The sequence below is a fragment of the Anabrus simplex genome, chromosome 1, assembly GCF_040414725.1.
Source record: "Anabrus simplex isolate iqAnaSimp1 chromosome 1, ASM4041472v1, whole genome shotgun sequence".
Classification (NCBI taxonomy): Eukaryota; Metazoa; Arthropoda; class Insecta; order Orthoptera; family Tettigoniidae; genus Anabrus; species Anabrus simplex.
The window spans coordinates 1,759,709,538-1,759,727,440 of record NC_090265.1 but is presented as its reverse complement, the minus strand read 5'-3'; positions in this window follow the sequence as shown (position 1 = coordinate 1,759,727,440).

Below are 17,903 nucleotides of genomic sequence, written 5' to 3'. Positions count from 1 at the left end.
CCTCAATTGTAATCCCGTAGGTTTGAATGGACCTCGAGCAAGCCCTCAGGTCCAGGTAAAAGTCTTTGTCCTGGACGGAAATCGAACCCGGGGCCTGCGGATAAGAGGCAGGCACGCTACTCCTACACCATGGGGCCGGTTAGACGATTCGCTAGACGCAAATAAATTAATCTTATGATCATTTCATTTTAACACAGGGAAACTTGATACCATTTTTGTTTTGTAGTGTGTGCGTTCTACGAAAGATGTGAGAGGAATTTTCATGGAGTTATGTCGTAACAGAACTAAATCATTATTTTTTATTTTTTCAACCGCTTTTCCCCAAATCTGTGAGGTCGTAGGTGCTAACTGAGTCGCACATGTGGATTTGGCTCTGTTGACGGCCGGATGCCCTCCCGACACGAACCCTATATGGAAGGATGTAATCACTATTGCGTGTTCCTGTTGTGATTGGTAGTGTAGTTTGTTGTCTGAATATGGGGAGGAGACTGTTGGGTGAAACACAAACAACCAGTCGCCGAGCCAGAAGAATTAATCAGGCGCGATTAAGATCCCCGACCCGGCCGGGAATTGAAACCCTCTGAAACGAAGGTCAGCCAAGCAGTAGGACTCATAATAAAACTACATCATTAATTATATTTCTCAGTTGCTGGATCATTGTACCATACCTCTCGAAATGATTATGAGAATTATTGTAAAGCGTAATATAATGTTATCTGAGGCAGTAGTATGGCGAACTATTCACCGCCCATTACTATAACTCACACACATACTACGTGCGAATACAGGAGTCAGTGCAATTTATGGCCTCATTGATTATCATTATAAGTGGCATCAGGCCATTAGTCTGAGAAGAATAATATCTTCACTTTAACCTATTCATGTGGGGATCCAAATAATGAATTATTACTTCATTCGGAGAACCAATAAAACTTACCGGAATTTGTGTAGATATGCAATGAATACTGGATGCTGTGTCACTGAACACGCCAACAGATATCAAGAATTATGATAATGAAACTGGGTGGGTGACTCTAAATTCTGATCTAAAATACCACAAGAACAGAAAAAAGTTACTATTTTCCTATGTACATTGTACCCAGTATACACTTCTACAATCACCTCAGAAATTTTAGAACACTATTTTCAATTCCAAGAGTGGTGTTCGGTAACAATGAATAATAATAATACTGTATATTGGATTCAAAGCACTTTGATTCATTCAACATCGAAGTCTGTAGACTCATATGTCCAGAATGGAAATTTTAATTCCTGAACTCTGCAGAACAGTATGTATTCCAGTCTGAGCACATGTTAATGAGAACAAACTACGCTTCGACCTTCAAACATATTTCAGTACTTGGTTAAGGTAAGTTCTGTCTGAAAATCTGTCACGAAGACACGTCGTCCAATGGAACAGTAGAGGGGCTGCCTCTATGAGGCAGTAAGGGTGGTAAAAGTGGTTTCTCGTCGGGGTTTTATGAGATTTTCTCTTCTAGAGATGTACATCACCCTATGGTTTACTCTGTCGACAGCAGAAATGAGTACGAGGTTAATTCCTGTAGGAAAAGTTACCCGAGCAAAGAGTTCACCATTTTCTCCTACACTTCCGAGATTATGGATAGAGAAAGCCTTATTAATCTGTATGGAGGTGAATTTGTTTTCACTTTAACTTGAGTGGGAAGTTCTATGCGCATTTCTGTCTTCCTTCTTTTTCACCTATTTCTTTCTTTCTTTCCTTCGTTCTTTCTTTCTTTCTTTCTTTCTTTCTTTCTTTCTTTCTTTCTTTCTTTCTTTCTTAATCCGTTTACCGTCCATAGTGCGTTTCTTCCTCCGATTCGGCGAGAGATCCCACCTCTACCACCTCAAGTGCAGTGTACTGGATCGCGATATTTTGGGTCGGGGCACACTACTTGGAAAGTGGTCCAGCACCTTGCCCAGGCGGCCTCACCTGCTATGCAGAAAAGGGACCTTGTGGTGGTATGGGGAGGTTTTAAGGGATAGACAGGCAAGAGGGTAGGAAGCGGCCGTTGTCTTAAGTTAGTTACTATCCCTATAGGTGGAAAACCACGCAAAACCACTTCGAAGATGGCTCGGGTGGAATTCGAACAGCCCTCTACTCAGCCAACCTTCCGAGGCTTCCCGTCCTGGTACTACTTTTCTAACTTCGTGACAGAGCCGCGAATCGAATCCGAGCCTTCCGCGGTGGCAGCTAATCACTCTACCCACTACATCATAGAGATGGTATGCGCATGTCACTGCTTTAAATTTTGACTGCAGTCTAGCAGACGTATTACCTTTTCAACGGAAGTTGACTAACATCACGGAGTAATTAATTATTCTTATTCTGCACGTTCTGTTGCCTGACCTAGGCGGTAAAGACGTGCTCGAATCACCCGGAAGGACGTGGGATCGATTCCCCGTCAGGAAGTCGAAGAATTTAAGAATCGAAATTTCCACGTACGGAGGTGCATATGGCCCTGAGTTCAGTCAGCCTACACCTAAATTGAGTACCAGTTTAATTTATGCGGGCAAAGGCAGCCAGGCGTTGAGATAACCATTCGGCCTCGCTAAGTGCTCAGGTTACGGATAGATACCTTCCACTCCTCGCGGCATTCCATGGTCTGTACGGAGATGACTTTGGTTTTATGCACCTCCTTTTTTTTTTACAAGTGGCTTTACGTCGCAACGACACAGACAGGTATTATGGCGACGATGAGGTGTGGAAGGGCTAGGAGTGGAACGGAAGTGGCCATAGAGTTATTTAATGCACTTCCGCGGAATTCGCCTCGTGTGAAAATGGGAAACCACGAAAAACATTCTCAAGGGCTGCCTATTTGGGATTTCGAACCCAATACCTCCCCAATGCAAAACTCACAGCTACATGACCCTAACCTGACTCCAATCCAATACATTCACTATTGTATGTTCCTGTAGTGTTGGACCGATGACCTACATGTTAGACCGCTTCAAACAGCAATCAGCATAATCACCATCATTATCTTGTGGTGTTACACAGTGTAATTTGTTTTGTGTGTTTGAAGAGGACAGTAATGGAACAAACACATACACCAGTCCCCAAATCAGAGGAATTAACCATATGACACAGTCGGGAATAGAATCAAAAACCCTTTGAACGGATGGTATCGATGCTGACCATTTAGGAAAGGAGTCGGACTCAGAACGTATTAGTAGGAACATTATTACCAATTTCTAAACCTAACCGCTGACTAAATGAATTGGGACATTTATTTTGTATTTAAAACGATACTACAAAACTGCGTTCAACACTGCCAGTGGTTGGGTCGAGACGGTAAAAGCGTGTTCGGTTCACCCACAAAGACGTGGATTCGAGTCCAAGCTGTTGTCGTTTCAGTCATCAGTCCATAGACTGGTTTGATGCAGCCATCCACCCCAGCCTATCCTGTGCTAACGTTTTCATTTCTACATAACTACTGCATCCTACATCTACTCTGATCTGCTTGTCATATTCATACCTTGGTCTACCCCTACCATTTATACCGCCAACACTTCCCTCAAAAACCAACTGTACTACAAGTCCTCTGTGTCTTAAGATGTGTCCTATCATTCTGTCTTTTCTCGTCAAATTTACAGAAATCGACCTCCTCTCACCAATTCGATTCAGTATCTCCTCATTCGTGATTCGATCTATCCATATCCTCTTTAAGCATTCTTCTGTAACACCACATTTTGTAAGCTTCTATTCACTTTCTGAGAAAGTTATCCTCCATGTTTCACTTCCATACAATGCCATATTCCAGACGAAGGTCTTCAGACATATTTTTCAAATTCCTACATCAATGTACGAAGTGACCTCCCCGTTAGGAAGTCGAAATACGAGGGCAGATCAGAAAATAAGTTGCACTTCCCAGTTATGGCCATTTATTACACCACCTATACAGCAGCAACACGATTATAACGAAATACACTGTAACGCCACTTTTCTACATAGTTTTAAAGATACTCCAAACATTTCTGCGAACGCACAACCAACTTGTCGATGCCGGATGCATAGAAATTTCATCCAGCGTTCTGCAACCACACGGAGACAGCAGCCTTCACCTGCTCGTCGGTCTGGAAACGTCGACCACCGAGCTCCGTTTGGAGCTTACCGAACAGATGAAAGTCACATGGCGCTAAGTGGGGACTGTAGGGTGGATGTTGCTAGACCTCCCACTTGAAACGCTGCAGCAGTTCTCTCGTTTGGCGGGCCTTGTAAGGTGCTGCGTTATCGTGCAACAAAATCACACCGGCACTCAATTTCCCCCGGCGCATCTCCTTAATCGCTTTACGCAACCTGTGCAACGTTTGACAATACGACGTCGCGTTGATCGTCGTTCCTTTCGGCATGAATTCCACGTGCAGCAAACCCTCAATGTCAAAGAACACTGTCGCCATAACCTTACCGGCTGAAGGTTGAACCTTGGCCTTCTTTCGTTGTGGTGATGAGGGGTGCACCCATTCCACTGATGTTCGCTTCGTTTCGGGGGTGAAGTGGTGGACCCACGTTTCGTCGCCTGTGAAAATTAGCTGCAGAAAGCCGTTGCCGTCTGTGGCATAGCGTTGCAAAAATGCCATGGAGGATTGGAAACGTTGTCCCTTGTGCTCATCGGTGAGAAGACGTGGGACCCATCTTTGACACAGCTTACGATATCCAAGGTCCTCGTGATCAATGGCGAACACACTGCCATACCACATGTTCAGCTGCGTCACAATTTCTCTCAATTTAATGCGCCGGTTCTGTCTAATGATCGCATTCACACTGTTGACCTTTGCACGGGTCCTGGACGTTGCGGGCCTGCCTTCGCGATGGTTGTCCGTGATATCCGTGAGTCCGGCTTCGAATTGCTGACACCACTTTACGATACCTTGCCGGGAAATGGCCCGCTCCCCATACACAGCACTAATTTCGCCATGAATGTCAGTGCAATTTTTCCTTTCGGCCCCAAAGAATCGGATTGTCGCACGCACCTCATATTTGGAGTGAACGTCCAGTTGACTCGCCATTGCATTTGGCCGCTGTTCACACAATACTAGAAGAGACACCACGGCGATCTGCCTAACAGACGTGTGGCAGTGTCCGTCCCTTTCTCCGCTGTGCCCACGTTTGCGACACACAGCGCGCTGCTGCGGCGCGTTAGTGCAACTAACCTTTTGATCCACCTACGTATTTAGGAAACGAGATTTCCACATTTGGACTGGGCTACGACTCTGAGTTTGAGTTTGCCTAACACCAAGAATGAGTACCAGATCCATTCTTGAGGGCAAGGGTGGACCGTCATAGAGCTAAACACTCTTTCAAACTTAAAGTCTAAGACTCCTCCAAGGGGCTTACTGGCCTTATGGTGATGACTGTTAATTTATGCTTGGAGTCTGCGAATGGCAAGAATAACTTACGATAGTTGAAGACATCCCTGGAATAAGGATGTAAAGAATTTCTTGAAAAAATGTGAGATTTCAGTGAAAATAAGGTGTGTCATCATGACTCTATGAATTGGTGTTATGTCTTATATTTGTACTTCAAGATGGTTTACAGCCAGCTGAACTTCTCGTGGACGGAACATCAGTTAAGTAGGTGGAAAGTGCTTCTGATGGTTCAGCACCGGATGTAGTAGATCATAAGCAATGGACAAAATTACCCCGTTTGTCATCATACCGTTGCCTACTCTCCATCTCACAAAATTATCGAGGTCATTCTGCAGTTGCTGGCAATCTTGTAACTTATTTATTACTCTGTACACAATAACATCATCTGCAAACAGCGTTATCTCTGATTGCACTTGTTTACTCATATCATTTATATATATAAGGAAACATAAACGTCCAATAAGACTGCCTTGAGGAATTTCCCTCTTAATTATTACAGGGTCAGATAAAGCTTCGCCCACTCTTACTCTCTGCGTTCTACTTTCTAGAAACATAGTCACCCATTCAGTCACTCATTCGCAAGTCCAATTACACTCATTTTTGCCAGTAGTCTCCCAAATGTTTTGTTTTGTGATTGCTTGTTATTCTAAGCATGGTTTCGTGCGGTTCCGAGCTTTCGAGGTCAAGGATGTCCCTTGTAAGAGGTATGTTCCGAGCTGTTTTCCAAACAGTATCATAGAAACAATACAGCGCATATACCACAAGGCATCCTCACGAGTTATGATAAATGGATTTCTCTCAGCAAAATTTTCGATACACAAATCAATTAGACAAGGATGACCATTATCAGTGGCACTTTTTGTTTTAGCAATAGAACCTCTGATTCAAAGTTTGAAAAATTCTTTAACCGGACTAACTATTAACACCGAATGCTTCACAGTACGCGCATACGCGGATGACATTACCTTGCTCTTGAAGAGTGACGAAGATGCTAATAATGCGCAAGAGACTCTCGAGGCCTTCTCTAAGGTGTCTGGGGCACAAGTGAATTGTAGAAAATCATCATTATTTCTATTAGGTTCAATTGAAAATCGACAAATATTTGCCAGCTCCCGGATTCCAATTGTTAACCACTGCAAGATATTGGGCATTACCTTCAGTAACGATATTTCAGAGACGATTTTTTTCCAAAAAGTTTGGCATATAAATATTTTTGCGCTGTCGAAGCTCTGGTACCTTGCCCAAATTCTTCCCGACTCACATGTCATTTGCCAACGTGTTGAAATGGCAATTGGATTTTATCTGTGGAAAGGATGCAGATACAGAATAAGAAGAGCTCAACTTCTTCTTACTGAACAGGATGGTGGCTTGTGCTTAATTGCAGTCGAAAAGAAATGTACACCACTATTTCTACCACATATAATTAAAACGTTGTACCCAAGAGGAGATGTATTTAATAGAGCAGTGCTCAATTTGTGTGTAACAACAAACCTGCAACAAAAAGATCCCTTTAGAAGCTGCTTCCGGATAGCTCTCTCTCCTTTCTACAACAACTTCCAGAAACAGAAATTATAGCTGGAAAGCTGGATAAAGCTAAGAACTTATACAAATTCAGCTTGAAGCAATCTAAATGTATTCCACTAGTACAACAGAAATATCCACATCGTGACTGGAAGCAGATCTGGAAAATTATTTGGAACAAATGGAGCCCGATTGAATGGAGGGTATCGCTCTACATATACACAAATGAAATCATCCCGACGGGTGAAAAATTGAAACGGCATGGACAAGTATCTGATGACAAATGCCTGGTATGTCATCAGAAGGACAGTCTAGTGCATCGAGTTACCACATGCGGCAATGCAGCGCTAGTTTGGAGATGGACACTAAACGCTATCTACGGGGTATCAGGGACAACAACAACCAGGGACAGAGTGAGAGGGATACAGAATCTGGAACTAATTCACGCACAGGACGAGAGTGGAAACGCTTGCATATGGATAACAGCCGAAGCCATTCACTACAATATCAAGGCGTACTCTCAGCATACAAGTGTGACTTTAACTGGATTTCTGGATCATCTCAGGAAAGAACGATGGAAGATGGTCAGACAGAAGTGTCTCAAAGAAGCTTTTGGAATACATCTTTTTAAATTCTGAGTGCCTTCCTGTTATGTCCCTTGTGTAATATCTGCCAATTTTATGTTAACTGTACAGTATTTTGTGTTGGTGTAACTGTGTACTGTTCAAGGATTTGGATAATGAATGACAGGAATAATTAAGTTTGCTCCTAGTGTGCAAAAGGAAAAGTCTGTTGTTTTTTAATTATTCTGCTGTGAACGACTTGATGTTTTCCTGTCTTAAATTTTAATTTGTGTAGATGTAACTCATCAACGTTCTGTTTGCGGAATTATCCTAAATTTGTTATAATATTTTTGATTAAAAAGCAATAAGAAGTTTGTGTATCTCGTTTAGTATGTAAGTAGATTTTGACATTGTCGATAACAAATTCAATTAAAAAAACGATTAAACCTGGAAAAAAAGCTGTCAGTTGAGAGATGGCGTGGAATGACATGTGTAGACAAATAAGTTTGAGTGGTGTCTTTAAATGTAGGAAAGATCACAATATGAAGATAAAGCTGAAATTCAAGAGGAGGAAATTGGGCAAATGTTCATTTATCGTAATGGGAGTTAGGGATCGGAATAACTTACCAAGGACGATATTCAATAAACTTCTAATTTATTTGCATTCATTTAATAAAAGGAAGGAAAACAACAGATAGGGAATCTGCTACCTGGGCGACTGCCCTGAAAGCAGATATGTAGTGATTTAGTGATCGATTGGTTGCTATTTTTATTATTACACTAATATTATTTGCTATCATTTGTATTCCAAGTGCATGCACAGAGTTTGTCTTCTGTTATAAACAAACGTAAGTCATACTTGCAGATTATTTTCCATTGGGTCACTTCCAATTCATGCATTATTTTTTAACTTAATTTGTAATAATTCAATTGACTTCAAGTCCCACCTACACAAATACTTCTTATGGCGACAATGGGATAGGAAAAGGGTAGGATTTGGAAGGAAGCGGGCGTTGTATTAATTAAGGTACACCCCCGGTATTTTACTGGTTTGAAAAGTGGGAACCAAGGAAAACCATCCTCATGGCAGTCAAAGTTGGGACTCCAACCCACTATCTCCCGAATGCAAGCTCACAGCTGCGCAACCCTAACCACACGGCCAAGTACCTCGGCATTTTATTAAAACAAAATATTGTTTTTAATAGATAAACTCATTTATACACTTGCACATGCGATTGGCTCAAGTATTCTATACCCTGAAATAGACTTCGAAAATATTTTTTTCTCTACTGAACTATTACTGATTAGTTGGTTACGTCCTTATTCCGGGGACGTCTTCATTTGTGGAAGTTAATCCTCCGTGGATCATTATTCACCTGCTTGCATTCATTGCTAATTTTACCAGTCGATGTATAGTATTCTTGTTACTATAAAAATGATATTAAAGATTATATAAGCTAGTATTGATTTTGAACTCTATACAAGAACACGCAAGTTCTCTACCAAACTGCTCCAGATTACAATGAGATACTTCTTCCACCTTGAGAGGCTGTTATAATAACATAAAAATATGAGATTACAAAAGGTTAGGTAAAAGGTGAAATATCGAATCGCCACAATTGCGCTAGTGTGGCGTTTGGTCGCCTCCTTTGAGGCGTCCTTAGCAACCAACTCTTTATTGCCCCGAACAAGCTAAACGTTTGATACATCATAGTGACACAAACTTTTTTACTGGGTGACAGGCATGGAAGACACACAGAAGAAACTTAAAACAAATGCAGGGTTAGTCCCACAAGGGTTGACGTCTTTTCTGGTTTCCGCATGCCGGTAAACGAGAGCTTAGTCACTGTTATACCGTTCCCGTTCTCCCGTAGGAAATCCATCAACCTCCATGGCAGGATCATCAAATTGAAAGAAAATAAAAGGTTATCTGATTACGGTACGTTAAGTGCTGAAAATGCTCTCTTTCATCTTGTAGATCCTCGTAGCGTATGATGATATTCGCCTTCATTCTCTGCAATTCAGCGTTCAACACTTAATTTATAAGCTGTATAAGAAGCAGTTTTGGTATACGCTGTACGGAGGCTTTCCGCAGACTACCTGAAATCACGATATCACTAGACACTATTTAATATAGGTCAGGTGGTTATTTGCTCCATCGACTCGCCCAGACACAGCAAAAGGATTAACCGGCAAGTTGACTGAGAGTCACACTGTACTTTTACTGCTGTTTACGAGATTAATTTTAGTAAAATGACAGGACCATTGATAAACATTGGTAACTTGGAAGAGAATTAAGGAAATACTGATTAGACATCAACTTCGATGGGATGGCCACATACGTAACTCGCAGCTTCCAAATCAAATGGCGTTTACTCAATTGAAGATTATTCTGTGAATCCTGGTAGACTATTGGCCTTCAGATCACAAGACAGTAGGTTCAAACCTAGCAGAGGTATTCGGTTATTTCAAAAGTTCAAAGAAGTCCATATAGTGAGATGTCGGCATGTGAAAGATATCTGATGGCGACACATTTCGTTTTTACCAGATAAAAATTGTTGAAAACTCAGCCATAAATCACCCAAGGGAGTTCGTTATCTCTGTCATCTCGTAGTATTAAACGAACCGTTGAAATCGACACCGTAGTCTAAAGGGCGACAAATCAATAATACCTGAACAAGGTAGCTGAGGTTTAAAACAATACGAGTGGTTTAAGGTCGCACTAACACATCGCAGGTTTCCGCGGCTCAAGGATGGGAGAGAGCTACGAATATAATGGTAGATTTCATGGCCTTAATTAAGGTGGAGCCCCAGAATTTGCCCGGTGGGAAAATGGGAACAGCAAGTGTGGGGTTCGAACCCACAAACTCCAGATTGTAACATCACAGCTACGTGATCGTAAGTGCTGGCTCACCTTACTTGGTAAAGATAGTTGAGGTTATTTCGCTCTACTTTTTTACAATTTACTTTACGTTACATCGATAAAGATAGGTCATATGACGTCAATATTAGAAGAATGGACTAGGAGTGGGGACGAAGTGGCCGTGGCCTTAATTAAGAAACAGCCCTGGCATTTTCCTGGTGTGAAAATGGGAAACCACATGGATCCACCTCAAGGACTGTGGACATTAGGGTTCAAACCACTACTCCCAAATGTAAACTAACAGCTTCGTGACGCAAACCACGTAGCTAACACACTAGTATTATTATTGTTGTATTTTTTTTGTACCAGATGTACATTTTCTCCGTCCAATTAAACTGCGCGCCTTCTATAAGGCCATCTATGTAATTGATCTTGATCAAATGTGGTGCAAAGTATTTGGGGTTGCAACTGTTAGATGTCTCTACCATCGGCCTAGTGCCCCCTCTGGCGGAATTAAGTACAATTAATTCTTAAGGGAATTTCGAAAATCAAAGTTGGTTAACCAAAGTTTTTGAAGATTGTTTTGTTCATGTATCAAAGTTGCCAACACTCCTACTGCTTCCTTCTTTCTTAGTTACTAACCAATCAGAAATTTTTGATATACTTTCTCTAGCCTATTAAAACTGGGGATGTGTACGGGCATCCAGCCTATCTGTAAAGATTTCTGGAAACTTCCCCTCGAAATGCTGTAAAACCTGCTCGTTTTAAGGCCGTATTGTCATCTTCATCGCGGCGTGTTATTCGGAGGCAGGGGCCGCAGATCGGCGTTCGGAGGGCTCAGCAAAACAAGTTATTGGAAGAATTTTTAACGTGTGATAGCTCCTGCAGATAACTTGAGGGGAAGGTTTCAAACTTCTTTCATTTTTTGTAAATTTCTAATTCGATGGTTCGATTGTAGATTTTCAGCAACTCTTAGAATTCAATTCAAATCCCTGCGGGGAAAAATGTAAACTAAAGGAACAAACTATGATCACCTTCTGTTGGTTCTCATTTAACTTGGTGTGATGTGACTAAAATTTTCTAAACCGCTGAACTCTTAACACATTTTTGGCATTTAGTATTTCGTGTTTAGTCACCCCTCTGTAGAATAGGCTTAGACTATAAGCCCACTTAGCGTTTTAAGATTTTTTCTAAAACGAGCACAAATGTTTCGCCTCCTAGCATTTTGTTTATGGCCGATCATGTTAAACCTTTTCTATTTACATTAAGGCCATTTAGAATGGGGACTCAAAGCCCTCGTTTATTTTGTAAATATTAATGGACTAGTGTGTAACGAACTGTTAAGCAGAAGTGACTCTAAAAGCATTATTTAAAGTTGCTTAGAAACTTGTGCCTTTGAGAGGCTGGACTATATTAACTTTTGGAGCTCAGACTCCTAGGCTATATAAATTAGTGGAGAAAACATGCTCTTTAAAATAGTGTACCTGTTCAGAGCTATAATGCTTATTCCCTGTATATTATCGTGTGGTTAATTCTCTCTAGTTTTGTACCTCATTTCTGGACTTATAGTCAATTGTTGTTGTCGGAGCTAACGAGCTCATAGTTATCCTATTTAACAGTTGCTAGTTCCAAATATTCTATCTATCAAATTTCAAAGTTAAAAAAAAAGTGAAGGAAATAAATAAAATTTCAACGTTTAGTGCTTTAACTTAGGCTCTGGTTATTTTCTTGTTCGCCCATTCACCCCTCTGTATTACACCTCTGTATTCCACAATATTCCAGTATAAATTAATTACTGCGTTGATGGGGTGAAAGTTCCTTTTGGGGATCACTGTAAGTATCTAGGTGTTAGTATAAGGAAAGATCTTCATTGTGGGTAATCACATAAATGGGATTGTAAATAAAGGGTACAGATCTCTGCACATGGTTATGAGGGTGTTTAGGGGTTGTAGTAAGGATGTAAAGGAGAGGGCATATAAGTCACTGGTAAGACCCCAACTAGAGTATGGTTCCAGTGTATGGGACCCTCACCAGGATTACCTGATTCAAGAACTGGAAAAAATCCAAAGAAAAGCAGCTCGATTTGTTCTGGGTGATTTCCGACAAAAGAGTAGCGTTACAAAAATGTTGCAATGTTTGGGTTGGGAAGAATTGATAGAAAGAAGAAGAGCTGCCCGACTAAGTGGTATGTTCCGAGCTGTCAGCGGAGAGATGGCGTGGAATGACATTAGTAGACGAATAAGTTTGAATGGCGTTTATAAAAGTAGGAAAGATAAATTTGGAATTCAAGATGACAAAGTGGGGCAAATATTCATTTATAGGAAGGGGAGTTAGGGATTGGAATAACTTACCAAGGGAGAAGTTCAATAAATTTCCAATTTCTTTGAAATCATTTCGGAAAAGGCTAGGAAAGCAACAGATAGGGAATCTGCCACCCGGGCGACTGCCCTAAATGCAGATCAGTATTGACTGAAAATTGAATAATAATAATAATAATAATAATAATAATAATAATAATAATAATAATAATAATAATATAATATTATTATTATTATTATTATATTATTATAATAATTATTATTATAATATTATTATTATTATTATTATTATTATTATTATTATTATTATTATTATTATTATTATTATTATTATTATTATTATTATTATTATTATTGTCATCATCAGCATTCAGATTCCTGTGTTGTAAATCTGAACTTGAATCGCCCAAATTTCAGCCCCCTAATGTGTGTTCATGCATGCATGTAATTGGTAAGCCCACACACACACATATAGACACGCAGAGGGAGAGAAAGGGTGAGAGAAAGGGGGTGAGTGAGGTACTGAGAGACACACTCATAGTCGCATACTCTGGTACGTAAAAGTGTGCGTGCAAATACAAATCTCGTATAAACGCACACTTCATCAACAACTCATTCATGGATATTCACACATACATAATCTATACAACACGTAAATTCAGGCGAGATATATGAATAGGTATACAGTCCTGATACTTTCCGTAAAGACATGTTTTTCGTGTAGAAATTCTTAGTGCCCGAGTATAACCTAATATGACGTGAAGTACTCGAACAATATATTACTCTTTCATATTTTGTTTTCCAAGAACCTACTACGCTGGCGTAGCAGGGTTAGAGGTGATACTCCCACGTGGCGCGTGCCAGGTGGCGGCTTGCCGGCGGACTTGAGGGAAATAAAATACCTCTCGTGGACCAAACACACTACCCCCTGAGGATGGGGGACGCACATGTAGAATACACCCGCGGTATCCCCTGCCTGTCGTAAGAGGCGACCAAGGGATGATTGAATTAGAACCATGAAACTACTCTTGATTCGTACCATCATGCGGGGAACACCATGGGTTGCAAGTACTTGCGCGTAGTATCACTAAATTGGTACGAAATAGGTGTGTGATTAGTTGCAGTAAAAAGCCTGGCCTGGTGGATTCCAGTACCCGTGCGTTGTACCCATGTGAGCAACACCGCGGGTCTGGGCGTAGCCTGTGAGTTGTACCGCTATATGAGCGGCACCGTGGGTCAGCGTTGCCTGTGATTGGTACCCACTATGTAAGGAACACCATGGGCATACCGGCGCCCGTGACTAGTACACCTAGGTGAGGAACCTTACCGGTTTGCGTTGGCTATGAGTGGCGCCATTATGTGAGCAATACCATAGGTCTGCGTTCCCTGTACGAATTGCAATACTTGTGAGTAGTACCATCTTGTGAGGACCACCGTGAGTCTTCGCTACTTTTGATCAGTATCCCAAAATGACAAATACAATGGTTCTACTTTACTCGCGACATGTACCACTCTGTGGGGCCTTAGACGTGAATTTAGCACCCCTTCAGACATCAAGCATCATTGTGCTTAATAAATGGTCCCGTGGTCAGTAATACTCTAATTAACTACCTTCTTTTCGAGTCTGATCCACTGTTTTTGTTTGTTTGTTTGTTTATTTTTGTTTTTTGTAGGGTTCATGTCCATCCATTCATTCCTCATGACATTTTATATTTTATTTTGTCAGTGGATGAATTTGAATTTTTTGTTATTTCATTTCGTACCATTAGGGGCCGATGACCTCGATGTTAGGCCCCTTTAAACAACAAGCATCATCATCATCATCATCATATTTTGTTTTAGCCTTAATAAAGGTACGGCCCATGCATTAGTCTGGCATGAAAATAGAAAACTGTGGACTGCTGGCAGTGTGGTTTGAACCAACTCTCTCCCGGAAGCAAGTTGACAGCTATGTGACACAAAGCACGAAGTCATTCACTCGGTACACCATGTATTGATCGCTAATGTCTTTTCATAGAAAATTCAGGGAACTTTCACTTTATTGTTTCAACAGTACAAATACTAAACGGAAGAGAATGTGTTTGCTTTGGAGGAGTGGGGATAATTGACCCTCCCTTCTTCTGTACTGCATTTACCTAAACATATCGAAACTTCCACTACAAACGGACGTCCATTTATCGTCGATATTAGAGGAAAAAGTGAACTTAAGAAGTATGCAGTAAATATGCTGAATCAATGATAACCTTGTTTCATTATTTTCATTGCTTATCGCTACGAAGATCCATCTCACTTCTTACCCTAACCCGTATGAAACGGGAGAAGGGTTGGAGAAACACACATCGTAGTTCCTTATTTTGACATAGAATATGTCTACCGTTTTTTTTTTCGGTACTGTGCCCTTCAGTAAAATACAATGTGCCTCGAGAAAATGTAGTCTACACCAAACTCCCTCCAAGAATTGCAAAACAATAAAAGTAAAACTAAACCAAATCCTATGGCGCAGTATCTCCGAAGACCCTTTGCTTACCAAGCCATCGCTTCTCACCACAAAGGCCTGCAGATTACGAGGTATCGTGTGGTCAGCGCAGCGAGTCCTCTCAGCCGTTAATCTTGGCTTTCTAGACCGGTGCCTCTATCTCGTTGTTAGACAGCTTGTCAATTGTAATTACGAAGGCAGTGTAGACTACGAACCAGCCCGCAGATTCACATAAAAAATTCCCTGACCTGCCCGGAAACCACACACGGGTTCACCGCGAAAGCAGATAGGCACGCTATCCCTACAGCACAGGACTAGCTTTGAACAGTATAAAAACAAGAGTTGGTCTGAAGTTTAATAGCGGGATGGTGAATGGTGAAGTCGGAGTGACATAGGAGGTATAGCACGTATCGGGAGGTCATTCTTTTCGTCTAAGTCAGACCTACGATATCTGTAATAACGTGTTTTAAGGGTATTGCAAAGTGAATTAACAAGAAAGCATCAGTCAAAAGGAATTGAACATACCAGAAAGTTTCGATGCCGGATGTAAGAGAAATCCAAAAATGCCTAGGAGGACCTCAGTATGTAACCCGCTGTGAAGGTGGTAAAACAACATTTACGGCAACCCATACTTGTCGTTATAATAATTATAATTTCGAGTGGCTATTTCTAGCCGAGTGCAGCCGTTGTAAGCAGACCCTCCGATGAGGGTGGGGGGCATCTGCCATGTGTAGGTAACTGCGTGTTATTGTGGTGGAGGATAGTGTTATTTGTGGTGTGTGATTTGCAGGGATGTTGGGGACAGCACAAACACCCAGCCCCTGGGCCACTGCAATTAACCAATGGAGGTTAAAATCCACTACCCGGCCGGGAATCGAACCCGGGACCCTCTGAACCGAAGGCCAGATTGCTGACCATTCAGCCAACGAGTCGAACAAACTCGTATCCTCATCCTGAGGTGGTACAGCTCCTTTCAGGCACACCCCCATTGGAGGTGAGCTGCATGTACCATTTCAATCACGTACCAGCCCTCCTGCCAGATGTTTTTAAATTTCTGGCAGTACCGGGAATCGAACCCAGGCCCCCGAGGACGGCAACAAATAACACTAACCGTTACGCTACGGAGACGGACATACTTGTCGTAAGAGGCGACTAAAAGAGAGACCAATGGCTCTGAACTTTGGAGAGTGGATTGGCGGCCACACTTCACCTAACTGTACCTGAGTGTGGCATTGCTTCCACTTATGTATAAGGATCCTCGCCATCGTCTTTCCTATTCGACCTTCCTTGGTCAACTCTTGTTCTTTACCAACCCCGATGGTATTAAATTTACAAATACAGGAAGTCTTTAATTTTCATCCCGCGTATTTCCTTTGCGAATATATCGTTTTCGGAGTGTTAATAGAGGATGGTTGCTCAGTTGTCCTTCCTCTTAAAACACTAATCACCATCATTTTTTATGATAAGTTACTTTACGTCGCACCGACACAGGTAGGTCTTATGGCAACAATGGGATAGGGAAGGGCCAGGATTGGGATGGAAGCGACCGTGGCCTTAATTATGGAATAGGCCTTATATTTGCCTGGTGTGGAAATGGGAAACTACGGAAAACCATATTCAGGTCTGACGACAGGGTGGTGGGTTCGAACCAACTATCATCCGTATGCAAGCTCATAGTTGCGCGCCCCTAACCGCGCGGTGTACTCGCCCCGTAAACTACCATCCAGATCTGCAACTGGAACGTCTTCTTATCTCACCTATCCTATGGATTTGGATACTCTCCAGCACACTTCAGATGTCATCGAATCGATGGAGACTGTTCTCAAGGGGAAAACCCAGCTAGCAAAAGCACCCTCTCTAAAATTAAATACCACGCATTCACTTATTTCTTAAAACCATCACAAATCCATGTGACGTATTTTACGCTCTTAAGACCTGTGGCCTTGGGTTCTACACACACCCGCACGTTCTGACAAGTAAGCCACTAATTTTCGTCACGAAATGTTGTGCTCGGGTCAGAGACAATTACTCTTCAACAATTAGCAGCATATTTAATATAAATATGCCAGTGAATAGGTCGGTCATTGGAATACACGCTTCACTGATAATCTTATCACGCTGAGGTCACCACGTCATGCAGGGAGCTGCGCAGCGAACGTCTGATTTCGAATGGTTCAGTACGTTTCGAGCCGCTGCAGCGAGCGAACGGCTCCTCCGATCTGAGCAATTCTACTGTCAACTTGTGCTTAAACAAACAGGCTAAGTAATGTAAAAACAAACAAAAAAGTACTTTATAACCCAAATAAGCATACTAATATAATGAATATTTCAAATCAAATCCCCTCGTTAGCGTCAGAAAGAAGCCGTCTGGTCTGCTTCTGTTCTGATCTTAAGCGCTCGAAGGAACCCGACTCCTAGGCCTCTTCTGTGAAAATTTTTGAAGTTTTACAGTTCTTTTGAAACTATTTTATTAGCACACCAAATGCACTAGAGACAACACCGAAAATTTCCCGCTTTAGACTTGTTAAACTGGGAAACTATTCGGAAGTGGCGTTCATAGTGGCCTGACCTGACAACTTGGTGCCAAACACAAATTTCAAAGCACGCTTGTGTATGGAAATAGATAAATAAATAATTCTGTCTGGAAGTAAAGTAGACTGTTATTGAGATATTTTCTCCGAAGTTGCTGAAGCATGTCTGGATACTTGAAAGGCATCTGACAGGATATTATATAAAGACTGAAATATGACAAAATTTCAGGATATGAAGTGCAC